At 36.5% G+C, this 27,040-nt stretch overlaps 1 pseudogene; it reads left to right on the top strand.

Moving 5' to 3' along the window:
- Positions 1–25,706, top strand: part of LOC101415556 (mucosa-associated lymphoid tissue lymphoma translocation protein 1 pseudogene) — a 59,046-nt pseudogene extending 33,340 nt beyond the window's left edge.
- Positions 25,707–27,040: the final 1,334 nt, after the last annotated feature.

Genomic DNA, 27,040 nt, shown 5'->3' with positions numbered 1-27,040 from the left:
TTTTGGCTTACATGCTTACAGTTTCAAGGCTTGAGAAGAGTGTCCAAATCAAGGTATCTTCTGACAACTCTCTCTTCCCAAAGACTGGGTGCTAGTGATCCTGGACTCCATGGGAAGGCACGTGGTGGTGTCTTCTGGTCTCTGCCTCTGCTTCTGGCTTCGTGTCTTTTTCTTAGCTTCTGTGGGTTTCTTTCTGAGCTCTTGTATCTTTATCTCTGTATCCATTCCATTTATAAAGGATGCCAGTAAGAGGATTAAGACCCACCCTGGGCCATGCCTTACTGAAGTAGTCTGATTAAGAGACCTCTAACTGAAGTGATATAATCAAAAGGTTCCACTTACAGTAGGTTCATACTCACGGGAGTGGATTCACTCTAAGGATATGATTTTCTGGGATCCATCTGGCATCTGACATTCATGTCAGTCAATGGGATAGAACTCAGAATCTACAAGTAAACCTGTGCTTCTTTGGTCATTTGAGTTTTTACAAGTGTGCCAAAACAATTCAATGGGGAGATGATAGACTATTCAAGTTGGTGCTAGTAAACCTGATAATCACATGAAAAATAATGAAATTGAAATCTTATTTCACTCGGTATGTAAAAGTTAACTCAAAATGGAACAAAGATCTAAATATAAGGCCTAAAACTATAAAATTCCTAGAAGAAAGTAAGGGTTAATCTATATGGTCTTGCATTTGGCAATGGAATCTTAGGTATGATGCCAACAACACAGACAACTAAAGAAAATAATAGGTAAGTTGGACTTATCAAAGTTAAAAACTTCTGTGCTTCATAGGACACTTTAAACCTGGGGTTCTTAACCTTTTTTGTTCCATGGACCCCTTTACCAGTCAGGGAAAAACCATGGACCCCTTACTAAGTCCACATTATACTGTGTATTATTTAATAACTATATCACACTGACTTGAATTTCACTTCAAGCTCACAGATTCCTTGTTTAAGAATCCTGCTTTAAATAAAAATACAACCTACAAAATAGGATAGAATATCTGCAAATCACATATTTGATAAGCAACATATATTTAGTATATTAAAAGAACTTCTATAACTCAGTAATAAAATAGCAAATGGCCCAGTTTAAAATGTGGGAAATAGTTCTAAACAGATATTTTTCCAAAGGAAAAAAATGAAAGGCCAATAAGCACATGAAAATATGTTCAACACCACTGCCAATCAGTGAAATGCAAATCAAAACCAAAATGAGGTACCACTTTACACCTCATAGGATGACTAGACTCAAAAAGTCAGAAATTGGCAAGTTAGCAAGGATGTAGAGAAATCTAAACCCACACATGCAATCATTTTGGAAAAGAGTTGGCAGTTTCTTAGAAGGCTAGACATAGAATTACTATATGAACCACCAATTTTACTCCTAAGTATATACCCATGAGAAATGAAAACAAATGTCCACAACAAATCTTATTCTCAAATGTTTATAGCAAAACCATTGATAATAGCCAAAAGGAGGAAACAGCTCAAATGTCCAACTGAAGAATGGATAAACAGTACTATAAGCATACCATGGAATAATATTTGGTCACAACAAATGAAATAATGTTACTTGCTGTTATATAACATGAATAAACTTGAAAATATTATGCTAATTGGAAGAAGACAGTCATAAAGGATCACATATTTTATAATTGTATTTATATGACATGTCCAGAATAGAGAAACCAGTCTCTGATTTCAGTGACTTTACAGTCCTAATACCTATCTCTTTTATTACAGGAATTTACATGACAAAATCACTTTTCAGAACTAAAATGAATATGTAAAGAAGTATATGTCATTTTTATAACTTATACTGTTACCAGAAAAGCTAAAGTCATTCTGATTTTGATGAAATAAATGTATATGTTTGATCATTTAATTCCCCTGAGTTGGTGTCTATTACTTGTAAATGAAAGGACTCCTAAAGTATATCACTTAATTCCTTCTTCAATCTGAAATGATAACAGATTCTTCCCCTTTGTAGAATGTAAAGACAATTAGGGACAGGCTAAGAATAAACATCTGAACAAATATAGCATGCATATATATACATATTTATCTATCTATATATCTATCTTCTAAAAAAATACTCACGTTTTGGTCTTTTTTTTCTTAGCTATCATTAATTTCATATGTATACTTTTTTATCTGTTGTCTTCTATCATCCTGATTTAAGTTGTATTTCATCAGTAATAAAAGGCAGAATACAGTGATTAAGACCACAGATTCTGGGGCCAGGTTATCCAACTTTCCATTCTGGGTCAACTTCTCACCTGTTATGGGATGTTCAACAATTCACTTAATCTTTCTTGCCTGAGTTTCCTTATTTGTTGAATAAATAATAATAGTATGTGATAAAATTTATAGAAATATATTTGTGTTTTTAAAAAATCCTGGCACACAGTAATACTATATAAGTTTTTGTTAATAAATTTATATAGAGTAAAATTTATTTTGTCAATAAATTTATATAGAGTAAAATAACTTTTTAAATACACTTCCAGAATGGACTGGGACATTAATGCAAGAAACAGATTGTGTACATATAAAAAAATTCACATATGTAAAAGGAGTATAATCTAATAGGGATGGGATGAGTTATTAGGTATCCTATATATTTTACAGTAAAGATGTTATCTGTGGGAAAAGATGAAGTTAGAGCTTCAGTTTATAAGACACACAAAATAAATTACAATGCATTAAAGAGTTAAGTGAAAGAGGCCTGGAAGAACACATAGCAAATATATAACCAATTTCTGGAATGGAATTTACAGTCTATGCAAAACAAACCAAAAAAAGCATAGGAAGTGATAATGAAAGATAACATTGTTATTTTAAAGAACATAAACCTTTACAATTTCCAGATGTTGAACTCTCACCATAAAATTGAAAATATACTAGGAAACAAATTCTTACAATTAAGAGTTACTAGATTTAATATCTACAATGTTAAAATAATCTTACAAATCAAGATAAGCCACATGTTAGAGGAATAGGGAAAAAATTGTATTAATTAGAATTGTTTGGTAGAGTTCACTCAAACTAGATGAGAAAAAAAAAATTGCCTCCTTTTTGAAAAATCTCAATGTTGTGTCTGAATTAAAGCAGAGTTAGATCCAAAGGGAGTAACAAATTCCTGAAAATATTTCCATTCTTTCCATCTTTCAGTCCTATGGGCTTCTCTGCTTGGCCTCATTCTTAGACCGTTTTCACATGTCAGTATGATGTCAGCAAGGTGGTCATAGGCCGACCCACTTTTCCATTGTTCTTAGAGTTTTCAATAAAAGAACACGGAGGATCATCTTTCTTTCAATATACATATATCAATTTTTATACAGAGATTCTGATTTTATCTAATTGGAGTAAGTGGTTATTTGCAGTGAGGGAGCTCCTTTGTGAGGAGGTACATCAGGGTTGTGGGTGAGAATAGGCAGAAATAAACCATAGATTACTAGGAACAAAGGGAGGGATGTGTCCCCAAAGGAAGGTGTCTTAGATGAAAATTATACACATCCATTAAAGTATAAAATAGTACGCCACCAATACATTACAAATGGATAATCATGAAAAAAAAACCAGATTCATTAGCAAATAAATAAACATTAAGAAAGCACATGTAAAATTTTTTCACATTAGAAGGGGTTTGATACATTATGCCCCAGAGGCATTGCTGGTAGGTATTAAGGTTTGTATGACTGGATGAAGTACAAATTTGCAAAATCTAATTGAGTATTTAAAAGGTTCATAATCTCTGACACATGTCTAAAAATCTCTTCTAAGCATGTAATCACAGAGTAAAGCATATTTACAAACAAGAGTATTTATGATATTATTATCTATATTAGGAAAAAACTAAAACTCAAGTAAAATGCCATCAATAAGAAAGAAAGATTAAATGAATTATGTTGATTTAATACCAATAAATATTACGCAGTCCTTCACATTTTGTATTTAAAGAATTTTTAATAATATAAGACTACATAGAACACTGTTAAATGTCAACAGAGCTTTAGTCTAGATTGAAGGATTATTGTTCATTTTCCTTTTACAATTTGATTTTCCAAGTTTATTTTTAATTTAATAAAAACTTTTTTAATCATAAAAAATTTAAAATATTTCTTATTTTAACCCTAAGTGACTAAAATGTTCTGTTTATAAGTAATGTACATTTTATAAAATGATGATAATCGTTGCATCATTGTAAAGGTCACTCAGTAAACATTTAAGTTTATTATTTTGATATTTCAAAAAACACTTTCCAGAAGTGATATACATCCTGATCAAGTGTATTTTCCACTAAATACTTTTAGACATATAAAGAAATTAAAAGGAGAAACAAATACAGACTGTCTGATTCCTCATTCAATGTACCATGATGAGAGAACTTAGAAAAACATGGAAAGAAAACAATATACTTGCAAATGCTATTTTTTCCATTCTTCAGGGATGAAATTATGTTTTACTTAGCCAATATTTTCCTTGGCAGTACAATCTTGGGATAAGAAAATTTGCCATTAAAGACTATACCAAAATTTAAAAATTTGCCATTAAAGAATATAACATGAAATTTATGAATCCGTACAAATGGCTAATGAACATGTTTAAAAAGCATTCACTTTCACTATAACATAAATAAGTGCATGCTAAAACAATCATTATAATACTTATAAATAATAAGCAGTGATTATATGTCATTTAATTTTTACATTAATATGAGTATTATTTTAGTAATGGGTTTTACTAGATTGTTCATATTTTTCTTCAATTGCAGATAGGAAATATAAATGAATAGAAATTAAAAACTTAGGTATGTAAGGCCCCTGGGCTCAGAGGTGCAGATGCTTTTGAATAGTTTTGAAATGTCCAGTGGACTTTCAAAACTTCGTATATTTGTGTAATTAAAATATATAAATTTGTACAACTGTGCTAAAACTGCTACAATCATTTCTATTCCATTGGCAGATCATCTTCCTGTGAAAACAAAAATCCTAAAAACAGCAACAACAAAATAAAGGTGCTAAAAAGAAATGGAACCAATGAAAACATTTTAAGCATCTTATAGCCATGTGGGGAACTAAAGAAAACTGAAGCACCAAAAGTCTGTTCTGTAACAGGCCTGTTAGCATAGTGCGTGTATGTCCTATATCACTGCAAAGTCAGTGCCCAACTTCTCCTAACCGAACTATTTCATTTAGAAAATATACTAAGTGAAACAATACACGATTCTGTAACTCTGAGTTGAATTATTCTCAGTCAATGCATTCAGTAATTTGTCCTTATCCCAAAGCAATTACTTCAAGGTTTGGGGTGCAGAGTTTAATCATGGTTAACGTATTAAACTTATCCTCATGCATTGTCCTCACAAGATAACTTATGAACTTATGGGTGCATGCTAGGAGGCTTTTTGTATAGTCTCTGCTCATTTTTAGCAAGAAAATATCCTCTTGATATTTACTGGTCTGTTTCCTTTTTACCTGCCAAATTACTTCATGTGGAATAATCTCCTCTGTAACTGTTCAAATAATAAATAATCTATAGACACATAGGGAACTTCCTTGTAGGAAGCCAGAGATAGAGCATTCACTCATCCCAATCGCTTTGCTTTCCTTCAGTGAATTTCCTCAGCATGTTTTAAAGGCTGATTACATCGCTCCATGAAGCTGTCTGTCTCTGACTGATAAAAAGATAGTTAGCAAAAAGGAAATCCTCATGTTCTCCAAGTTTCTTCATTAAAAATATGCTTTTTGTATTTGGTTGCAGGAAGAGCCAGAAATTGCTGTATATTCAAAAAACAAATTGATTTTAAAAGACATTGTATTCTTCTCTCAGTGAAGAATGCGCCACCCCACCACAAAATGACTTTTTATTTAACAGAGGCTATTAATGTGAGTCTCATCTAAAATATTACTTTCTATGATTTCATCTGAAAGGCTTTTCAAAAAGTTAACATGTATTTGTAGATGATAGTGTTAAAGATTTTTAAAGAGGGTATTAGGAAGTTTGACCAAGGAGCAGTTTGGGGTTGTTGCAACTCTAAACTCTTTAAGAGAGCATCACCATGGAAACAACACAACCTTTCCAGGGTGCTCTGCTTCAGAGTACTGTAATCATGTCACAGGTGATGTTATCACTCTCTTGTTTCTTGGAAAGACCCTAGACTGTGGAAACCTACCAAGTTCTCTGTGCCTCATCTTGACAATGCTTGCAAATAAAAAATAAGCTTTCTGTAGTCTTCCAATATACTTAAAATCCTATAACGGTATTTTGCCCAGGTGGTTCCCTGAAGGTGCACTGTCGTCAGGAACATTTAGTTTTCCAGTGTGGCTCAACCTGAACAGTCTGGCTTTGCAGCCCTCCATCTTCCGTTTATGGCCAGAAGGGCTATGTCTGCCAAATTATAAATGAGGCTGTATCTTCTCTCCCTGGACTCCTGGCCTTTTCCCATCAGTTATGGTCTCCTGACCACACAGCTTATTTTTTAAGTTTAAATCGTGATTTAAAAACCTAATTAGGCTTTCCTTGTCTCAATGTGCTGGTTTGGGTCCCCTCTTCTAGACAGAGTGTACCCTCCAAGTTCTAATTCCCCATGTGTTTTCCTGTTTGCCAGTGATTGTGAATGAAAAAAAATAACAAACATGCTAGAATTTTTTGAAAATTTGAAAAATGAACATGAGTGTCTAGCCTATTGAGAAATAAGATCATTTGAGAAAGTATTTTTTTAAGAACTTTTTAAAATAAAATTAACCTTGGATGGAACCCCAGTACATAAGACAAGTTAACACAGAGGTGAGGTTTCAGATCTTTTCTCCCTTGTCTATTATGTCAACAGATCCCTGGAGTTCCATTGAATACTACTGCAACAAGAAAAAGAATGGAGTTGTGTTTGGATTTGTCTGTCAGCTCATCTGTATATTCTAGGTGCTATAGGGGTTACTAACTCAACTGTGTACAGGGAATAAGAATTTAATATAAAGAAATGAATTCCTCTATATTGTGCATGCCCATTTTTAGGGCAGATTCTGCAATTGTAGCCATAGTGAAAAATTCTGGAGAGTGGGGGTAGGTGGAAGGATTGTTAAATAATCTGATTTTTTTTTTTTCAGAAAGAAGCTGCAAACACAGATTTTTCATGTGAAATACTCTGGTTTTTAAATGTTGGCAAATAATTAAAATATATAGTGCTGTTAACCAAAATAAACTCATCTGTGAACCAAATCTAGTCCTTAGGCATCAATATATGATTCTTGTACATTATTGCAATTTAGATGTTTAAAGACTTGCATCTCATTAACATCACCTTATCTTCACATACTATTTCTAATATATTCATTATTATCCTGAGAATATGACCACTTATTACCACTATCATGACTACTACCCTATTCTAACCACCATACCTCACCTGATTCTAGGCAATGCCTCCTAAGTGGTTTTGAGTTCTGCTTCTATTCTTTGTATACCTAATTCATTATTTACATAATAAAAAGAGGGATCTTTCCAGAATGCAAATCAGATCATGTAACTTCTTTGTTCAGACTTCTCCAGTGACTAATAAAACCTTAACCTGACTCCATGAACGAGCCCCAAGTCCTCTTTTAGAACTTGCCTTCCTGTCCCATTACTCTTGCTCAGTTAACACATTTCTGGCCTTCCTCTTGGTCCTTGAATATGTCTTGCTCATTGTGCTTTTGGGCTTTCACTTTACCTGTTTCCTCTTTGTGAATTGCCCATCCTCCAGCATGGCTTACTTCCTCATTTTATTCAAGTCTCTACTTTTCAGTGAGAGTTCCCCTTCCTTATCTAAAATAAGTTGATCTTACCATTTCCCATCTCCTTGCCAGTTTGATTTTTCTTCTAACACTTATCACTATCTTATATTGTTTTATATGCATCTATTTATTTTCTGTCTCCCTCAACAGATTGTAAGCTCAAAAGGATTGGGACTTTATCTTATTTTTCCTGCTCTACATAATATCTATAAGACTACCAGTTACACAACAAATGCTCAATCACTATTTTTAGGAAAGAATTAAGTGAAATAATTAGTATATCACCACTATTAACATAGCCCAGTAACACTACCTTAACACTAATCTTTTCTCTTTGTGGCTTAGACTTCTCACTGATCTTTCATTCTAGTCATTCTACATATGCTCCCTGATTAAATTTCCTAAAGCAGTAGCCAACCTTGTTAGTTCCATATTATATTCTAAGCCACCAACAGTTTTTTAGGAGTTCCTTCTCTATATACCTATGCACACTTCGGGCCTATGTTGCTTGTAGCCTTTATCACTGTTTGAAATGGTCTAGTTTCTTATCTATATCCATCACTAGAAAAACTCTAGCAGTGTCTTTTATAGTGAATATAATGGTTTACATTCCTGTAGCCCTTCAGAATTTATGAATATGCTCACATGTATATTACCTAACTTAAATGTGTGATGTTTAAAATTCATAAGGGAAAACCAAGACTCTAAGAATCTAAATGACTTCTTTAAATCATGCTCCTTTAATGGAGCATAATTTTAAGTAAGTATTTCAGATTTCAAGATTATTTTGCCCTTCCCATTGTAAGAAAACTGCATAGCAAACAAACCAAATTCAAATTCTTATGTTTGGCAGAAAGGACCTTAATAATTTGATTTTGAGCCACCTTACTAAATTTACTGACAAAATTTCTCCTTAAATATTCCAAAATTTAGTTATTTCATTTAAAAAATTGCTAGTAAAAAAACCTCTTTCTCCTTCTGAGGATATATATATTATTTCTCTATAACTGTAATATCTCTCCTACCTTTCTCCTATGTCTTGATCCTATCTTTTTTCCAAAGCGCAACTTAAAAACCATGACCTTAAAAATAACTTTTGTCGTATAGCAACAGATATCTATTCTGAACTGCCAAAACATTTTATCTAAAAATTTATTAAGGAAATATTAATTTTCAAACTTCTATATGTTGTTATTCAAGCAAGCACAAACCTAAATTCTATATACATAAAATGTGTTCCAGTTACTATACAATAAATTCATCTAGACAGTGTTGAATTCAGTTTATCTTTAGTTTCTCCATAGGTCATAGGCCTGGTTACCAGCTAAGATTAAATTCAGCTGCATATGGGAGGAAGCCAAAGTAAGTGACTTATATCCAAAAATGATATATGAGAAGGAGAAACATGGCTCCACAGTCATCAGAGATCCAGACTGCCCCTGCTGCTGCTAAACACCCCTTAGCACCAGACTTCTGTTATTGAGAAGGTCTGATTAGTCAAGATGTTTTTGAACTTCTATCCATGGCATTCATGTTACAGAAAAGAAGGGGGAAAGGGCGAGACACACCACAGCATCCATGACAGATGGATATACCTAACATAAGGAGTTCAGTGCCATGTCAGTTGGCCCTACCTTGGAGTTTCTGTTCCTGAGTGTGATGGAGTTGGACTCAGATGTGACCTTTCTACACATGCCTCTTCTGTTACTTTTACTGGACCTGTGGTTGGTGCTGGGGTTGGTGTATACTCAAGAGACCTGAATCTCTGGACTGTCCATGCGACAGCCAGGCCCTGAGCCTCAGCAGACTTGAAACTCCTACCCTCTGGTTTATTAGACTTACCCCAGCCAGCTAACAGGAAGGTGAAGAAGGTCAACCATCACACCAGGGAGCCAAGAGTGCCTACAAATGCAAGCAGGAGAATTGCATCCACCATCCATGTGGAATCTAAGCCCCCTCTCGATATAGAGGTGGAGTGGACATGACCATCCCAGGGTCCACAGGATGGAGGAATAGAGTGTGGAGTAGAGTGGACTTACTGATATTCTACTGTGGAACTATTTGTGATTAGTAATGGAAGAAATTGTAGCATTGATGTGGAGAAAGTGGCCATGTTATGGTAGCTGCTGAGAGTAGGGAGAGGGAAGAAGAGATATGATGTGGGGGCATTTTCAGGACTTGGAGTTGTCCTGGGTGGTACTGCAGGGACAGATGCAGGTCACTGTATGTCCTACCCTGGCCCACTGGGTGGGCTGGGGTGAGTGTAAACTACAATGTAAACATTATCCATGTAGTGCAGCAGTCCTCCAAAATGTATTCACCAAATGCAATGAATGTCCCACGATGATGAAAGAGGTTGTTGATGTGGGAGGAGGGGGGTGGGGGAGTATATGGGGATCTCATATTTTTTTTAATGTAACATTTAGAAAAAAAATAGAGAAAAAAAGATCAAAGGAAAAAAAAAATAAGGTTGAAGTCCAATAAGTGGAAAAGATGTATCTGACAAAAATTAATGAAGTTACATTGACATTGGACATAATAGATCTGAAAGCAACAGACAGATTCCCAAAATCAGGAAGGGAACTGGCCTGAGACCCACTATGGCTAATTAATTAGCAAATTTGGCTAGCTGTACTCCAATTCTGAGCACAGCTGAAGTTTAAAGCCACCAAAGCCACAAAGAGTCTACAGCCTTTGCTCTATCTCTGCCTCCAGCAGAAGAGAAAGCAGGGGTGATTGGAAAACATACAAGACTCCTGGGATGGTAGGGAATCGGTTCAGTGCTCCAAGGTTGTAGAGCTGCCAGCAGCCACTTCTTGGGCCCCCATACCCAGTATGAGTGAAAGTTGGGTGCATTTTGATCACTTGTTCAGGACAGGGTAAATTAACCCTGTCCACTTTAAAGGACTTCTAAATTCCTGGTCCCAACATGCCCCAGGAAAGAGGAAGCACTGTGTAGCCTGAACACTCTCTTGAGGCAGCGTGTGCAGATTTACCCTGCCCACCTCGTCCCCTCCCCCCGAAACAGGTTGTGGCAGTTAGAGTACTCAGGTCCCAGGGCCTGGGAGCTGTGCAGCAGGCCTGAAGGCTGGCAGCCTCAATCTCAACCATCTCTCCATAAGGTGCTACTTTAAGTGGAGAATTAAATGTACAGCAACACTTTAGGGCAGCATTGAACAGCTGGATGAAGTTAGGTAATTGAGTGAACTGGATAATTTAGGAAAGCATAGATTTGGGGAGGCATCAAAAAGAAGATTGGTGGCTTTTAGGGTCTCCTCACCAGAGCACAGTGGAATTGATGTACACCCCCTTCATGGGTCCTTGGGCCCATTCTGGCTGGGAAATCTGATCTGGAAAGGTTGTCACCCAAGGGACAGTCGGACTAAAATTAGTCCTCCAGGTAACAGTAGCTAGAGAAAACAAAAGGAGTATTACAAATATACAGAGAAAATAAAAAACAGAACAGATTAACATTCCCAAGGAGGAAGAGGGGAAAGAAAGCTTGCTCCTTAGGATGAAATAAGTACATATATAGTATAATCTCAAAAAATTGTACAATATATACAAAGTGAAAATTAGATGAATAAGAGCTGAAAAAATATGATTTGTTAAGCATGAGCTATTATAAAGTTTCAAAATATGTTGAACCCAGTGTCAAAAAAGGACCTTGAGCAAGAAGCCAAGCAATAAGAAAGCTGTATTCTAAAGAGAGAAACTGAGCAGAGAATAAACATTAAAAAAAATCGGATGCTGATTTTTACAAGCCATAAGGAAAAATAGAAATATATGGGCCAATCAGAGGAACAAATTAATCCTCCAGATGAAACACATGATATGAAGCAACTAATCACAAGTATACAAACAAATCTCCTTAATAAATTCAATGAGATGGTTAAAGAGATTGAGGACATTAAGATGTCAAATAGCCCTTTTTTGCAGAAATGGAAAGGCCAATTAATGAATTTACTTGGTAAGGTAAGGGACCCCAAATAGCCAAAAAATGTCTTAAAAAAGAATGAAATTAGAAAAGTCTCACTTCCTGTCTTTAAAGCATATGACTTAGCTACAGTGGTAAGAACAGCATGGTTTGGGCATAAAGATAGGCATATTGACCAATGGAACCAAATCAAGAATTCAGAAATAGACCATCACATCTACATCAGTGTTTTTGGACATGGCTGACAAGCCCACCCAGCTGGACCAGAATAGTCTATTCAACAAATGGTGCTGGGAGAAGTGGATATCCATATCCAAATGAAAGAAAGAGAACCCCTATCTCACACCTTATAAAAATTAACTGTATCAAGGACCTAAATATAAAAGCTACAACCATAAAACTCTTGGAAGAAAATGTAAGGAAACATCTTCAAAATCTTGTGGTAGGTAGAGGTTTCTTAAGCCTTACACCCAAAGAATGAGCAATGGAAGAAAAAAATGTAGATAAATGGGACCTCTTCAAAATTAAATACTTTGGTCTTCAAAAGACTATCTCAAGAAGGCAGCCTACTCAGTGGGACAAAATATTTGGAAACTACATATTTGAAAGAGGGTTTGATTTCCATATTATATCAATATAAAGTGATCATACAAATCAAGATAAAAAGACAAGCAACACAATTTAAAAATGGGCAAAAGACTTCAATACATATTTTTCCAAAGAGTATATAACAAAAATCACATGAAAAAAAAATGTTCAATATCACTAGCTATTAGGGAAATGCAGGTCAGTACTACCACTAGGAGATAACATTCGTACCTATTATAATTGCTGCTATTTTAAAAACAGAAAACTATAAGTACTAGAGAGAATGTGGAGAAAAAAAACTTTCCACTGTTGGTGGGTCTGTAGAATGGTGCAGGCTCTGTGGAAAACAGTTTGGTCGTTCCTCAAAAAGCCAAATATCGCGCTTATGTATGATCTGGCAATCTTACTACTAGAAATATATACCGAAGAACTGAAAGCAAAGATGTAAACTCATATTTGCTCACCGATATTCATAGCAGCATTATTGACAATCGCTAAAAAATGGAATCAGCCCAAGTGCCCATCATTGGATGAATAAACAAAATGTGGAATATACAAACAGTGGTATACTATTCAGTTGTAAGAAGAAATAAAATTGAGATGCATATGACAACATGGATTAATCTCGAGGATATTATGTTGAGAGAAATAAGCCATATACAAAAGGACAAATATCATATGATCTCACTAATATGAACTAAAATTTATGAATAAACTCACGGAGTTAAAATCTAGAGTATATATCACTAGGAAATAGAATGATGGTTGAGAAGGGGGAGCTGATGCATACATATTTTAAGTATGTAAAATATTTAATAAGGTTGGTTGTAAAGTTGTGGAAATGGATAGAGTAGATGGTAACACATTAGAGTGAGTGTAACTAACATTGCTGACTTATAAATGTGATTGTGGTTGAAAAGGGTGAGTTTAAATGTCAGTGGAAAGATAAAGGATAAACTTAGGACTGTATAATTTAGTGAGCTCAGGGGTGGATAAGGATCTTGGTTAATAGTACAAATACAAGAATGCTTCTATGAACTAAAACAAATGTACTTCATTACACAAGGTGGTAAGAGTATAGTGATGCATGGGAAAACACAATGTAATTTATTGGAATATAATTAATTGTAATATTGTAACTTTCTTGCATCAATTCCAAAGAAGGTACTATATCAATGCTAACAATAGCGGGTTTAGGAGAGTATGAGATTTTCCTTTTGGAGTGATGAAAATATTCTAGAAATGACAGCACAACTCTGTGATGAAACCGAGAGCCACTGAGTGTGCACTGGAGATGGATTGTAAAAGGCATGGGACAGTATAACACAGAGAACCCTGTGGTGGAAGATGGACTATGGTTAACAGTATACATAGGAGAAAGTTCTTTCATGAACTATAACGAACGTACAATACTAATACATGGTGTGAATAATAGGATGATCTATGAAAAATACACCAATTGTAAACAATGGACTATAGGCAGCAGTAATATTTTCTGGTGGTGGGGTGATGTATGGGAGTCCTGTTTGTTATGGATGACTGTTTTGGAAGCTCACAGATTTTCTAATTTAAAAAAATAATTTAAAAACCTGCTAAGTAATAGAAACTAGACACAATGTATTACATTTTGTATGATGACATTTATATAAAATGTAAATATAAATAAATATATAGAGACAGAAATAGATTAGTGGTTATGTAGGGCTGGGCATGGATAGAAATTGAGAGGTGACTGTTAAGGGGTATGGAGTTTTTCTGTTTGGAATGATGAAAATGATCTAAAACCACAGATTGTACACTTTGGGAACAGCTTTATTTTTTAAGTTTTTTTTTTTCTCATGCATCTCTTTTTATTTTTCGTCTTTATTTATTTTTAATATTACATTAAAAAATTATGAGGTCCCCATATACCCCCCACCCTCCTCATTCAACATCTCCCCCCATAACAACAATCTCCTCCATCATCATGAGACATTCATTGCATTTGGTGAATACAGTTCTGAGCACCACTGCACCTCATGGTCAATGGTCTACATCATAGCGCACACTCTCCCACAGTCCACCCAGTGGGCCATGGAGGGACATACAATGTCCGGAAACTGCCCCTGCAGCACCACCCAAGACAACTCCAAGTCCTGAAAACTCCCCCACATCTCATCTCTTCATCCCACTCCCTACCCCCAGCAGCCAAGATGGCCACTTTCTCCACACCAGTGCCACATTTTCTTCGATTACTCATCACAATAGTTCATGAATAGAATATCAGTAAGTCCACTCTAATCCATACTCTATTCCTCCATCCTGTGGACCTTGGAATGGTTGTGTTCACTCCACATCTATATCAAGAGGGGGCTTAGATTCCACATGTATGCTGGATGCAATCCTCCTGCTTTCAGTTGTAGGCACTCTTGGCTCCCTGGTGTGTTGGTTGACCTTCTTCACCTCCATGTTAGCTGAGTGGGGTAAGTCCAATAAACCAGAGTGTAGGAGCTGAAGTCTGTTGAGGCTCAGGGGCTGGCTATCACATGGTCAGTCCAGAGATTCAGGTCCCCTGTGTATACATTAAACCCCAGCACCAACTACAGTTCCGGTAAAAGTAATAGGAGAGACTTGTGAACAAAGATCACATCTGAGTCCAGCTCCATCATACAAAAACACAAACTCCAAAGTAGGGCCAATTGACAAGGCACTGACCTCCATCTGCCATGACCATAGAACCTGTGGGTCTCTGTAGCCCTCAGAACAACCAATACCTGGGATGGTATCTGTTTTATCTGTCTCTGGGACTCTGCTGAAGTGTACATAAGGGCAATTTTGTCTGATAACTTCCTGGCTCTTTTTGGAGACTCATAGCCATATAAACCCATTTCTTTCCATTTCCCTCTTTTATTCAGGTCAAAAAGCATTTTTAACTCCTGGTATTATATGTAGATTGAGATATTCTGCTGGTCCAAGTTGACCCTTTTATTCAAGGTCATTTTCTAGTTACATCATCAGCTAGTACTTGGTAGTAATCCCTCAGCACCAGGGAGGCTCATCCCCGGGAGTCATGTCCCATGCTGGGGGGAAGGCAATGCATTTACACGCAGAGTTTGGCTTCGAGACTGGCCACATTTGAGCAACACGGAGGCTCCCAGGAGGTAACTCATAGGCACCCTGCAGCTCTAGGCCTTGTTCTTATTTCAGGTGCACAGGCTTACAAGCATAGTCATTAGTATCAAGGGCTCATTGTTGGACCTTCATTTTTTTTTTTGGTCTTTGCCATTGCACTTGGGGGATTGTTGCTGTTCCTTTAGGGACTGTGATAGAGCTCCCCTGGCTAGGAACTCAGCACTCCCTCAGTTGTGGTTTTTAATTGTATCCACTATGAAAATATCCAAACATTTTTATGTACCCTGGATATATGCCCTGTAGAATCCCCTGCCAACCATGTGTCCCCTGTCAATAACATCCCACACCAGTATTCCTCCCCTACCATTGTTGAACATTTCTGTGATCCAAAACTTCTTCAAAAGTGAAGCCCAATATATTGCCAGTTTTCATTAATAGTAAAATGGAATACAGTGATGAGTTTAAGGGTTAGATATAAAATACATATTAATTTAGAAAAATTGAGGTAAAAATAAATTGGGGTATCAAAAAATTAAAAAATGCAAAAGCTTAGTTTTTGATGTTCTGCCTTCCATCATTGCAATAAGCATTGTCCTGTATGCAATTGGCAAGGCAACTACTTCCATCTTTTCCTCAGTGTCTACATCCTGTCTTTTTCTTTTCTTTTTTCCAATTATTAAGCTTATCTTCACAAAAGTTTTAGATCACAGTAATTTATATATACAATATACAGTACGCCCACGTATCCAACATAAAACCCTTTTCCCTTCCACAGCAATAATCTTTTTACATATTCATACTATATTTACTGAAACTGATGTACAGATATTGAGACGATACTTTCAAACAAGGTAACATTTGGGTTTACATTGTGGTTTATACTTTAGACTATACAATTTTCTAAATTTTTAATTATCTTATGTTTTACATTATGATTTACTTCATTTTAGCCTATCAGCCCCTATATATTTTTGATGTAATTTTACATGTCTTATATCTATCCTTCCGTACTCATGTGGAAAACTTCTATTGCCCACACAGTTACATTGGTTCCATCTATTCAATATCTCTTTCCCCCTCCCTTTAGGGCCCACAGTGACAGTCAGTCTTCGTTGCTTGAAGGACCATGTTCAGAGATACTTGCAACAGTGTTGAGGGCTTGACATGCTCAAATGCCCTAATGCACTGGGAGCCACCATTTCTCTTGAGAGATACAATTCCCTCTATTTGAGAGCATCAGTCCTCCCCAGAATGTGGGTATACCTTCACTCTCATTATATGGGTCTCTATCCAATAATATAACCCACTATGGCAAAATGAGCATACACATATTCCCTAGGAGCCTGTCCTGCATCAGAATATTCCCTTTAAGCATCTTAAACAGGTAACCTTCCTTATTATATTTTTGAAAAGGTTTTCTCTGCATTATACTCTCAACCAAATACCTGACAATCTCCTATGTTCGTATGTTGCCGCAACCTTCCCCCCAATATCTTGGGCAATATTACCCATCCTCCCATCCCTAGCCCCCCTCAAGCCCACAAAGCTCCACCCAAAGGTAACCCTATGCCCCCATTTTATCCCTTCCTTGTACAAATACTTACCTCCTGCTTATCATAGATTTCACCCATGTAGGTGTCAGCTTACATCCTTCCGCTACCCTCCAATTTCCTTTAAGCCTATCATCCAGTCTCTAGCTCTCTGAGGCAGCTTGGTTTACTTATTTCATATCATTGAGGTCATGTAGTATTTGTCCTTCAATGCCTGGGTTGATTCACTCAACATAAGGTTCTCAAGATTCATCCATGTTATCACGTGTGTTTGTATTCGTTTTTAAAGCTGAGTAGTAGTCCATTGTATGTATATACCACATTTTATTTATCCATTCATCTGTTGATGGGCATTTGGGTTGATTCCAAATTTTGGCAATAGTGAACAATGCTATTTTGAACATTGGTGTACATATATCAGTTTGTGTCCTTATTTTCAGTTATACTGGGTATATACCCACCAGTGGAATTGCTGGGTCATATGGCAAATCTATGGCTAGTTTTTTGAGAAACCGCCAAATTGTTCTCTAGAATGGCTGGATCCTTTTGCATTCCCACCAGAAGTGGATGAGTGTTCCCATTCCTCCACATCCTCTCCAGCATTTGTAGTCTTCTGTTTTTTTTTCATAGCTGCCAATCTTATGGGAGTAAGATGGTATCTCATTGTAGTTTTGATTTGCATTTCCCTGATAGCTAGGATTTGGAGCATTTTTTCATGTGCTTTTTAGCCATTTGTATTTCTTCTTTGGAGAAGTGTCTGTTTAAATCTTTTCCCCATTCTTTAAATGGGTTGTTTGTCTTTTTCTTTTCAAGATATAGAAGTTCTTTATATATGCAGGTTATTAGTCTCCTATCAGATATATGGTTACCAAATATTTTCTCTCATTGTGTAGGCTCTCTTTTCACTTACTTGACAAACTCCTTTGAGGTGCAGAAGGCTTTAATTTTGAGGAAGTCCCATTTATCTATTTGTTCTTTTGCTGCTCATGCTTTTGGTGTGAAGTTCATGGAGTCATTTCCTATTACAAGGTCTTGTATATTCTTCCCTACACTGCTTTGCAAAGTCTTAATGGTCTTGGCTCTTATATTTAGGTCTTTGATCCATCTTGAGTTGATTTTTATATAAGTTGTAAGTTGGTAATCCTCTTTCATTCTTTTACATATGGATATCCAGTTCTCCAGGCACCATTTGTTGAATAGGCCATTCTCTCCCAGTTGGGAGGGTTTGGTGGCTTTATCAAATATTATATGACTATATATGAGGATCTATATCAGAACTCTCAGTTTGGTTCTATTGGCCTGTGTGTCTCTCCTTGTGCCAATATCATGCTGTTTTACTACTGTAGCTTTGTAGTATGTTTTGAAGTCAGGTAGTGTGATTCCTCCAATTTCGTTTTTCTTTTTCAATATGTCTTTGGCTATTCAGGGCCTCTTTCCTTTCCAAATAAATTTTATAGCTAGTTTTTCTAGTTCCTTAAAGAATGCTGTGTTGATTTTTATTGGGATTGTATTGAATGTGTAGATCAGTTTTGGTAGGATAGACATCTTAATAATATTTAGTCTTCCTATCCATCAACAGGGAATATCCTTCCATTTATTTAGGTCTTCTTTGATTTCCTTGAACAGTCTTATGTAGTTCTCTGTTTATAAGTTTTTCACATCTTTAGTTAAATTTATTCCTAGGTATATGATTTTTTAAAATTTACTATTGTAAATGGTATTTGTTTCTTGATTTCCTCCTGAGCTTGCTCATTGTTGGTGTACAGAAATTCTACTGATTTTTGTGCACTGATCTTATAACCTGTAACTTTACTAAACTCATTTATGAGTTCTAGAAGCTTTGTTGTAGACCTCTCAGGGTTTTGTATGTATAGGATCATGTCATCTGCAAATAGTGAAATTTTGACTTCTTCCTTTCCAATTTGAATGCCTTTTATATCTGGTTCTTGCCTCAGCGCTTGAGCAAGTACTTCTAAGACAATGTTATATAGAAGAGGTGATAGTGGGCATCTTTGTCTTCCCAATCTTAGAGGTAAAGATTTTAGGATTTCACCATTGTAAACAATGTTGGCTGTGGGTTATTCACATATACTCTTTATCATGTTCAGAAAATTTCCTTGTATTCTGATCTTTTGCAGTGTTTTTATCAAGAAAGGGCTGCTGTATTTTGTCAAATGCTTTTTCTGCATCTATAGATACAATCATGTGATTTTTTTCCTTCAATCTGTTTATATGGTGTATAACATTGATTGATTTTCTTATGTCAAACCATCCTTGCATACCTGGAGTGAATCCCACTTGGTCATGGTGTATAATTCGTTTAATGTGTTGTTGAATACCGTTAGGAAGTATTTTGTTGAGGATTTTAGCGTCTAGGGTCATTAGAGAAAATGGTCTGTAGTTTTTTTTCTTGTGGTGTCTTTGTTTGGCTTTGGTACTAGGGTAATGTTGGCATCATAGAAGGAGTTAGGTAATGTTCCTTCTGTTTTGATTTTTTGGAGGAGTTTCTGCAGGATTGGTGTTAGTTTTTTCTGGAATGTTTTGTAGAATTCATCTGTGAAGCCATCTGGCCCTGGGCTCTTCTTAGTTGGGAGGTTTTTAATGACCAATTCTATCTCTTTACTTGTGATTGGTTTGTTGAGATCATCAATTTCTTCTTTCGTCAATATAGGCTGCTTATGTGTTTCTAGGAATTTGTCCATTTCCTCTGAATTGGCATTTTTGTTGGAATATAGTCTTTCAAAGTATTGTCTTATGATAGTCTTTATTTCTGTGGGGTCAGTGGTGATATCTCCTTTCTCATTTCTTATTTCGTGTATTTGCATCTTTTCTCTTTTTTTCTTTGTTAGTCTAGCTAAGAGTTTGTCAATTTTATTCATCTTCTCAAAGAACCAGCTCTTGGTTTTGTTTATCTTTTCAAGTGCTTTCCTATTTTCTATTTCATTTAGTTCTGCTCTTATCTTTGTTATTTCTTTCTTTCTTCTTCCTGTGGGGTTACTTTGTTGTTTTTTACTAATTCCTCCAAATGTGCAGTTAGTTCTTCAATTTTTGCTCTTCTTTTTTGATGTATGAATTTATGGCTATAAATTTCCCTCTCAGTAGTGCTTTTTCTGCATCCCATAAGTTTTGGTATGTTGTCTTATCATTTTCATAAGTTTCAAGGTAGTTATTAATTTCTTTTGAGATTTCTTCTTTGACCTACTGTTTTCTAAGAGTGTGCTGTTTAATTTCCATATCTTGGTGTGAAATCTGGCCCTCTGGCCTTCGCAGATTTCCAGTTTCACTCCACTGTGGTCAGAGATATTATTTTGTATGATTTTGATCTTTCTGAATTCATTGACCCTTTCTTTGTGGCCTAGCATATGGTCTGTCTTGGAGAATGATCCATGTGCACTTGAGAAAAATGTATATCCTGCTGTATTCGGGTGTAATGATCTGTATATATCTATTAGATCCAGCTCCTCTAATATACTGTTCAAAGTTTTTGTTTCTTTATTGTTTCTCTTTTGAGATGTTCTGTCCAACATTGATAGTGGTGTATTAAAATTTCCCACTGTAACTGTAGAGGCACCTATTCTTTCACTTAGTTTTTCCAGTGTTTGCCTCACATATTTGGAGGCACCCTTATTAGGAGAGTAAATATTTATGATTGTTTGATCTTCTTAAAAGATTATCCCTTTCACTAATATGTGTATCCTTCTTTGTCTCTCACTATTGTTTCGCATTTAAAGTCTATTTTGTCTGATATTAATATAGCTACTCCTGCCTTTTTTTGGTTATTGTTTGCTTGTAAGATTGTTTTCCAGCCATTCACTTTCAACCTCCATGAATCCTTGGGTCTAAGATGTGTTTCTTGTAGACAGCATATAGATAGGTCATATTTCCTTACCCAATCTTCCAGTCTGAATCTTTTGACAGGTGAGTTTAATCCATTGGCATTCAATGTTATTACTTTCAAGGAATTATTTATGTTAGCTATATTTTGTTTGGACTTGTGTTTGTCATATTTTGTTTGTTTTTTTTCCTTCTCTTTTTGTCTTTTTTGTTGTTCTTACAGTCTCCTCCATCTCTGCCTCTCCTATTTTTTTCTTTCTTCCTGCAGAACTCCCTTTAGTATTTCTTGAAGGGCAGGGTTCTTGTTGGCATACTCTTTTAATTTTTGTTTATCTGTGAATATTTTGAACTCTCCATCATTTTTGAATGCTAGTTTAGCTGGGTAGAGTATTCTTGATCGGAATTTTTTTCTTTAGTACCTTGACTATATCATACCACTGCCTTCTTGCCTCCATGGTTTCAGATGAGAAATTAGCAATTAATCATATGGAGTCTCCATTTTATGTGATGGTTCTCTTTTTTCTTGCTGCTTTTAGAATTTTCTCTTTGTCTTGAGCATTGGATAATTTGACAAGTATATGTCTTGGGATTTATGATGTTTGGGGTGTGTTGTGCTTCCTGGACATGTACATCCATCTCTCTCAGTAGATTTGGGAAGATTTCAGCCATTATTTCCTCCAATATCCCTTCTGTCCCCTTTCCCTTCTCTTCTCCTTCTAGGATACATATAATATGTATGTTTGTGCTTTTTTGCATTATCACTCAGGTCCCTAAGTCTAGCTGGATTTTTTCTATCTTTTTATCTATCAGTTATACTATCTGTTTGATTCAGATATACTGTCTTCCATGTCGCTAATTCTCTCCTCTGCCTCTTCTAATCTGCTGCTATTTGCTGAGAGTGCATTTTTGATTTCTTGAACTGTGGTGTTCATCACTATCATATCTGTTATCTTTTTGCGTATGTCTGCAATTTCCTCTCCAAGTATTTTCTTCATATTGTTAATCTCTTCCTTTGCTTCATTAAGTTTGTCTCTAATATATGTTTTGAGATCTTTAATTACTTGTCCGATGTTCTGTTCCCCTTCATGGTTTTTAGTTTGTTCCTTGGATTCGGTCATGTTTTCCTGATTATTGGTTTGCTTTGTAGTTTTTTGTTGCTGTCTGGTCATCATTTTATCTTGGCAGGTTTGATTAGTTCCTTAGATTCTTTGTCTAGTCTTGGGGATTAATTAGTTGTTGTTTGTGCATAAGTGTTATGTCTTCTCTTTGTCACTTTGTTCTTCTTACTCTATTTTCTTGTTGCTGGCTAAGTTCACTTTGAAGGAAAATATTAGGGCCAGGGAAAGCAAAATAAGTAAGAAAATAAAATGTATAAAGTAATATTGGTAATAAATGTTAACAGAGCAACAATGTGAGATCTGGGAGAATGGATATTAGACTAAGTTAAGTTGTGTAGAGTTATAGCAGTAAGTAGAGTGCCTATAATGAGATAGTCAACTAAATATGGGGAGGAATATAGTATGAATTAAAAAGCCAGTGTTTTCATGAGAGAACTAAAGAGAAAAGAAAGACAATAATATCAAGAGTGGATAAAAGACAGAAAATAGAACAAAGGTATTAGAAATAAAAAGGCAGACAATTTGAGGGCCACTGAAAAGGCGGGGGAATGTAAGAGAAACAGTAGATGATGGAGGATAGAAAGATGTGGGGGAAAGGGGATAGTGTCGGTGGCCAAAATCAATACGCACAGAATAGTGGAAATGGAGAATGAGGAAACACAGCAAGTATGAAGTGCTCTCTGTTGCACCTATTATATAAAGAGAATAAAATAAAATAAGAAGAAAAAGAGAGAAAAGAAAAAAGAGAAGAGAAAAATGGGGGGGGGGGGGAATAAGGGAGAAGGAACAAGCAAGAAAAAGAAAAAGAGGAAAAAACTACATAAATGAGAAAGTACCTTGGGGGATAAAACAGGAAGAAAGACCAGGAGAAAATGCAATATTAGCAACCAAAAAAAAAGAAAAAAAGAAAAAGAAAGAGAAAAAAAAAACAACGTTTTAAGCTAGGAATCCTCTTTTCAGTTAAATAATACACTTAGGGATCTGACCTTCCCCTTTTCTTCTTTCCTCACTTCTCTCTCTCCAAGAGCAGCAGGAAAGCTGCCTCAGAGGTCCAATAGGAGATTCAAGTGGGTCCTTGTTGAATCAACTCAACACAGAAGACTATGGCTCTTTATTTCCAGTGTGAGATCACCTACACCTCACCAGAAACCCCAAATATGCTACTGGAAGCTTGGATAGCACCTCCTACAGTCCCTCCCCCTTAGGTGTGCTAGGAGAGGTCTAATTGATTTTCTGACTCCACCTCAGACCAAGTTTCCTATCCCAGGACATTTAGGTAAATTGGCCTTTCTCAGCAGATTCACCTCTCCTTTCTTCCTAGACTCTCCCCTTGACAGCTGGTACACTCCTCCAAGTTCAAGGAGTGAGAGAGAGGAAAAAAAACACAAATGCTAAGGACTAGAGTAATCAAGGATCTCAGATGGACCGCAGGGCGCAGTGGATTCAGGGATGGAAAGTCTGTGATATTGCAGACTCAAGGTGTGTGAGTCTCTGGAGCGTGGGCCACCAGGGTTTAGGGGACACAGACCTGGAAACCACGCATCCGGTTAACAGGGGGCCTGGGAGCACCATAGCACAACACAGCCTTCAGGGATCCCCACAGCTGGGTGCCAGCCCTAGGGGGAGGGGTCCCGCCCATAACCTCTGACATCGACCTCCGTGTCAGAAACCCAAAATTCCACCTCTCACAAGAATCTCTTCTGTCACTGTCTCGCCAAATCGACATCCAGACACCTCCTGCCCTGCAAGCCCCCGAAACAGCCTGCTCAGGGTTTGGGAGCACCACTGCACAACAACGATTTCAGGGACCACCATGGACAGGCCGCCAGCCCTAGGGGGAGGGGTTCCACCTACAACTTCTGACCTCCTTGTCAGAAACTGTAAGTTCCACCTCTTGAAAGAATTTCTTCTGTCACTGTCTCACCAAATCGACATCCAGACACTTCCTGCCCTGCAGGCCCCTGAAACAGCCCACTCAGGGTTTGGGAACACCCCACACAGCAAAGATCCCAGGGATCACTGTAGCCCGGCCGCCAGCCCTAGGGGGAGGGGCTCCACCCAGAACCTCTGACCTCCATGTCAGAAACCCAAAATTCCACCTCTTGCAAGAATCGCCTCTGTCATTGTCTCACCAAATCAACTTCCAGACACCTCCCACCCTGCAAGCCCCCAAAACAGCCCACTCAGGGCTTGGGAACTCCCCAGCACAGCAAAGCCTTCAGGAATTGCCACTGCCAGGCCGCCAGCCCCAGGGGGAAGGATCCCGCCCACAACCCTGACCTCCGTGAAAGAGACCCAAAATTCTACCTCTTGCAAGAATCTCCTCTGTCACGTCCCACTAAATCAACATCCAGACACCTCCTGCCCTGCAAGCACCTGAAACAGCCCATTCCAGCAGGACTCCAACCCTACTCAGCTGCTTCTTTGCAGGAGAGATTATGAGGTGCACTCACTCAGACGCCATCTTGCCTCACCTCCTGGGAACAGCTTTATGGTCCCTATTAGTGCTTCTAATCCATATAGTTCTGAAAATTGCCTGTTTGCAAAATATGCTGAAATTGATGCAAGAGAAAGAAACTGGACTTAATGTGTTCTCATTAGATACGTGTAAAAAAGAAATGACTATGATGATAACATTCCAATCTTGGATGCACTAAAAGTCATCACCAGTATTTTGTTTGAATATGCCATGTGTCAAGGAGCAGAAGCTTTTGAAATCCAGCATTCTGGGTTGACAAATGGAATCTTCAGGAAATATTTAAAAGATAGGTCATTAGAAGACAAGAAAATTACTAAATGAAGTTGCAGAAGAGATGGGTAAAAAGTCACCTTACCAAAGGCAGACAGGTTTTAGAAATACAAAGTAGTTTATCAGAAAAGAGAGCACTTACTGATCCAATACAAAGAATAGCATGTTCTGCAGAATCTCTGATGTGGGATCTGCAGTGGGCCAAGGTACATGAACTTCCAGCAAGTATGTGTCTTAAATCTCAATGTGGAGTTCAGATTCAGTTAGGATTTACAGCTGAGTTTTCCAATGTTATGATAAATCTAAACCATTATAGCCCAGAAACCACCTGAAATAATAATGTGTGATGCTTATGTTATTGATTTCCCACTTGACTTAGATATTGATCCAAAAGATGCAAATAAATGGAGTCCTGAAGAAACTGACAGTTATTTAGTGCCAAAGAATCTTCCCAAGCATGACCTTTATACTAGACTCAGTTCACTGCAAAAATTAAGGGAACATCTAATTTTTACAGTTTACGTATCATATCAGTACTGAGGATTTGAAGATACTGTAGAAGAGAAACAGGAAGTAAATGTTGGGAAAACTCTCATTGCTAAATTAGACATTCATCAAGGTTTAGGAAGAAGATTTGCTTTCAAACTTGTTGTTATGTCTAAACCCTTGCCAGAGACCTGTATCCACATCAGATGCAGCTGGATATTATCATTCTTCTAAAGATTCATTCCCCAATATTTACCATTTACATCCTCATAATTCAAGCTATGTTCTGCCATCAGATAATTGTCATTGCAGCCGGATTCCAGATGCATTTATTTCATGACATCAAATCTACCATAATTCATCCCAGTTTGGTAGAAGTAATGTACCTGAAGAGACAACCAATGAAATGCCATTTAATTTCTCCAAAGGGCTGTGAATTACTGAAAATGGAATTCCTTGGTTTTTGAAAATTAGCACATTTCCAGTAGTACTTGGTGAGGCATTGTGGAAAAGCAAATGTAAAGAAAGAGTAACAACTTTTTCATAGCAAACTCAGGAACATCTACTTGGAGATGCTGAATTGTTTTCTTTAGCCAGTGACTTCTTTTTTTTTTTTTTAAGATTTTGAAAATTTGATTGATTTGTTCAGTGAGAAGAATGTAAGGACACTTGCTTTTATCATGGCTGCTCTGAAGTAGGGCAATGAGAATGGTATTATTGTAGAATAAGTCATTGTATTTTTAGGACCAGAAGAAACCTTGGTGGATCTTTAGGCTTACTTTTATCAGTGGGAGAAACATATTAAGGCATCTTGTCTAAGTGAAAGCAATGGACAGAATTGAGGCCTCTGTATTTCCATTTCTGCCTCCTTGAACAGTTCTGAGACAGGTATTATTCTTGTAGATAGATTTGGTAGATAGATAGAGTCTATCTGTATACTCTAAAGTAAATGTACAAACTTTAATTTTTGATTATAGGACTTTGCTGGAAGTATCAATTAAAAGGTCATTATGTAATCTTATATAAAATGGGCCAAAATTTCTCATTCATAAGGTCATCTTAGTAGAAGCAGGAAGTTGAGAGGTAAAATGTTTTTGCCTATGTTAAAGTTAGACAGCAAAGGTTAAGAATTTAGATGTAATTTAATAATTTTGGTAACTGCTTAACTGAATCGCCTAAACATTGATAGTATCTGTTAGTAACATGCATCTTCTTCTTGAGTTTTACTGGCCTTAGAGGAAAGACAACATTTCTATTAGGTTTGATTCCACTTTTTAAAAGGAGGTTAAAAGGAGAACTGGTAATATCAAGTTAAATGATTGAATTAGTCTTTTTCACATGTCACACAAAGAAAACCCCAAATCCAGAGAACTTCACTTGATGAATTCTACACACATTTTAAAAATAATTAAACCAATCCTTTACAAACTCCTTAAAAATAGAAAAGGAGGGAATACTTTTCAACTCATTCTGTGAAACCAGTACACCTTGATACCAAAGCCAGACAAAGAAATAACAAGAAATAAAAATTATAGACCCTTATGAATACAGATGCAAAAATCTTCAACATAATGCTAGCAAATCTAGCAAAGCATATAAAAAGGGTCATACATCACAATTGTGGGATCTGTGGTGAAGGGGTGTGATATGGGAATTCTACACATGTGCATGATTGTTTTGTAAGATCACAACCTCTGTAATGAGAATATATTATACAAAAAGGGTTATATATCAATACCAAATGAGATTTATCCCAGGAATGCAAGGTTAGTCTAATATCAAAATATCAATTAACATAATAAACCATAGCCAAAGAATAAAGGACAAAACATACAAGGTAATATTAATGACTCTGAGAAAACAGTCTACAAAATCCAACAC

This window comes from Dasypus novemcinctus, chromosome 8 (assembly GCF_030445035.2).
Source record: "Dasypus novemcinctus isolate mDasNov1 chromosome 8, mDasNov1.1.hap2, whole genome shotgun sequence".
Taxonomy (NCBI): Eukaryota; Metazoa; Chordata; class Mammalia; order Cingulata; family Dasypodidae; genus Dasypus; species Dasypus novemcinctus.
The sequence above is the reverse complement of the archived record's forward strand: the minus strand, read 5'-3'. Positions and strand labels throughout refer to the sequence as shown.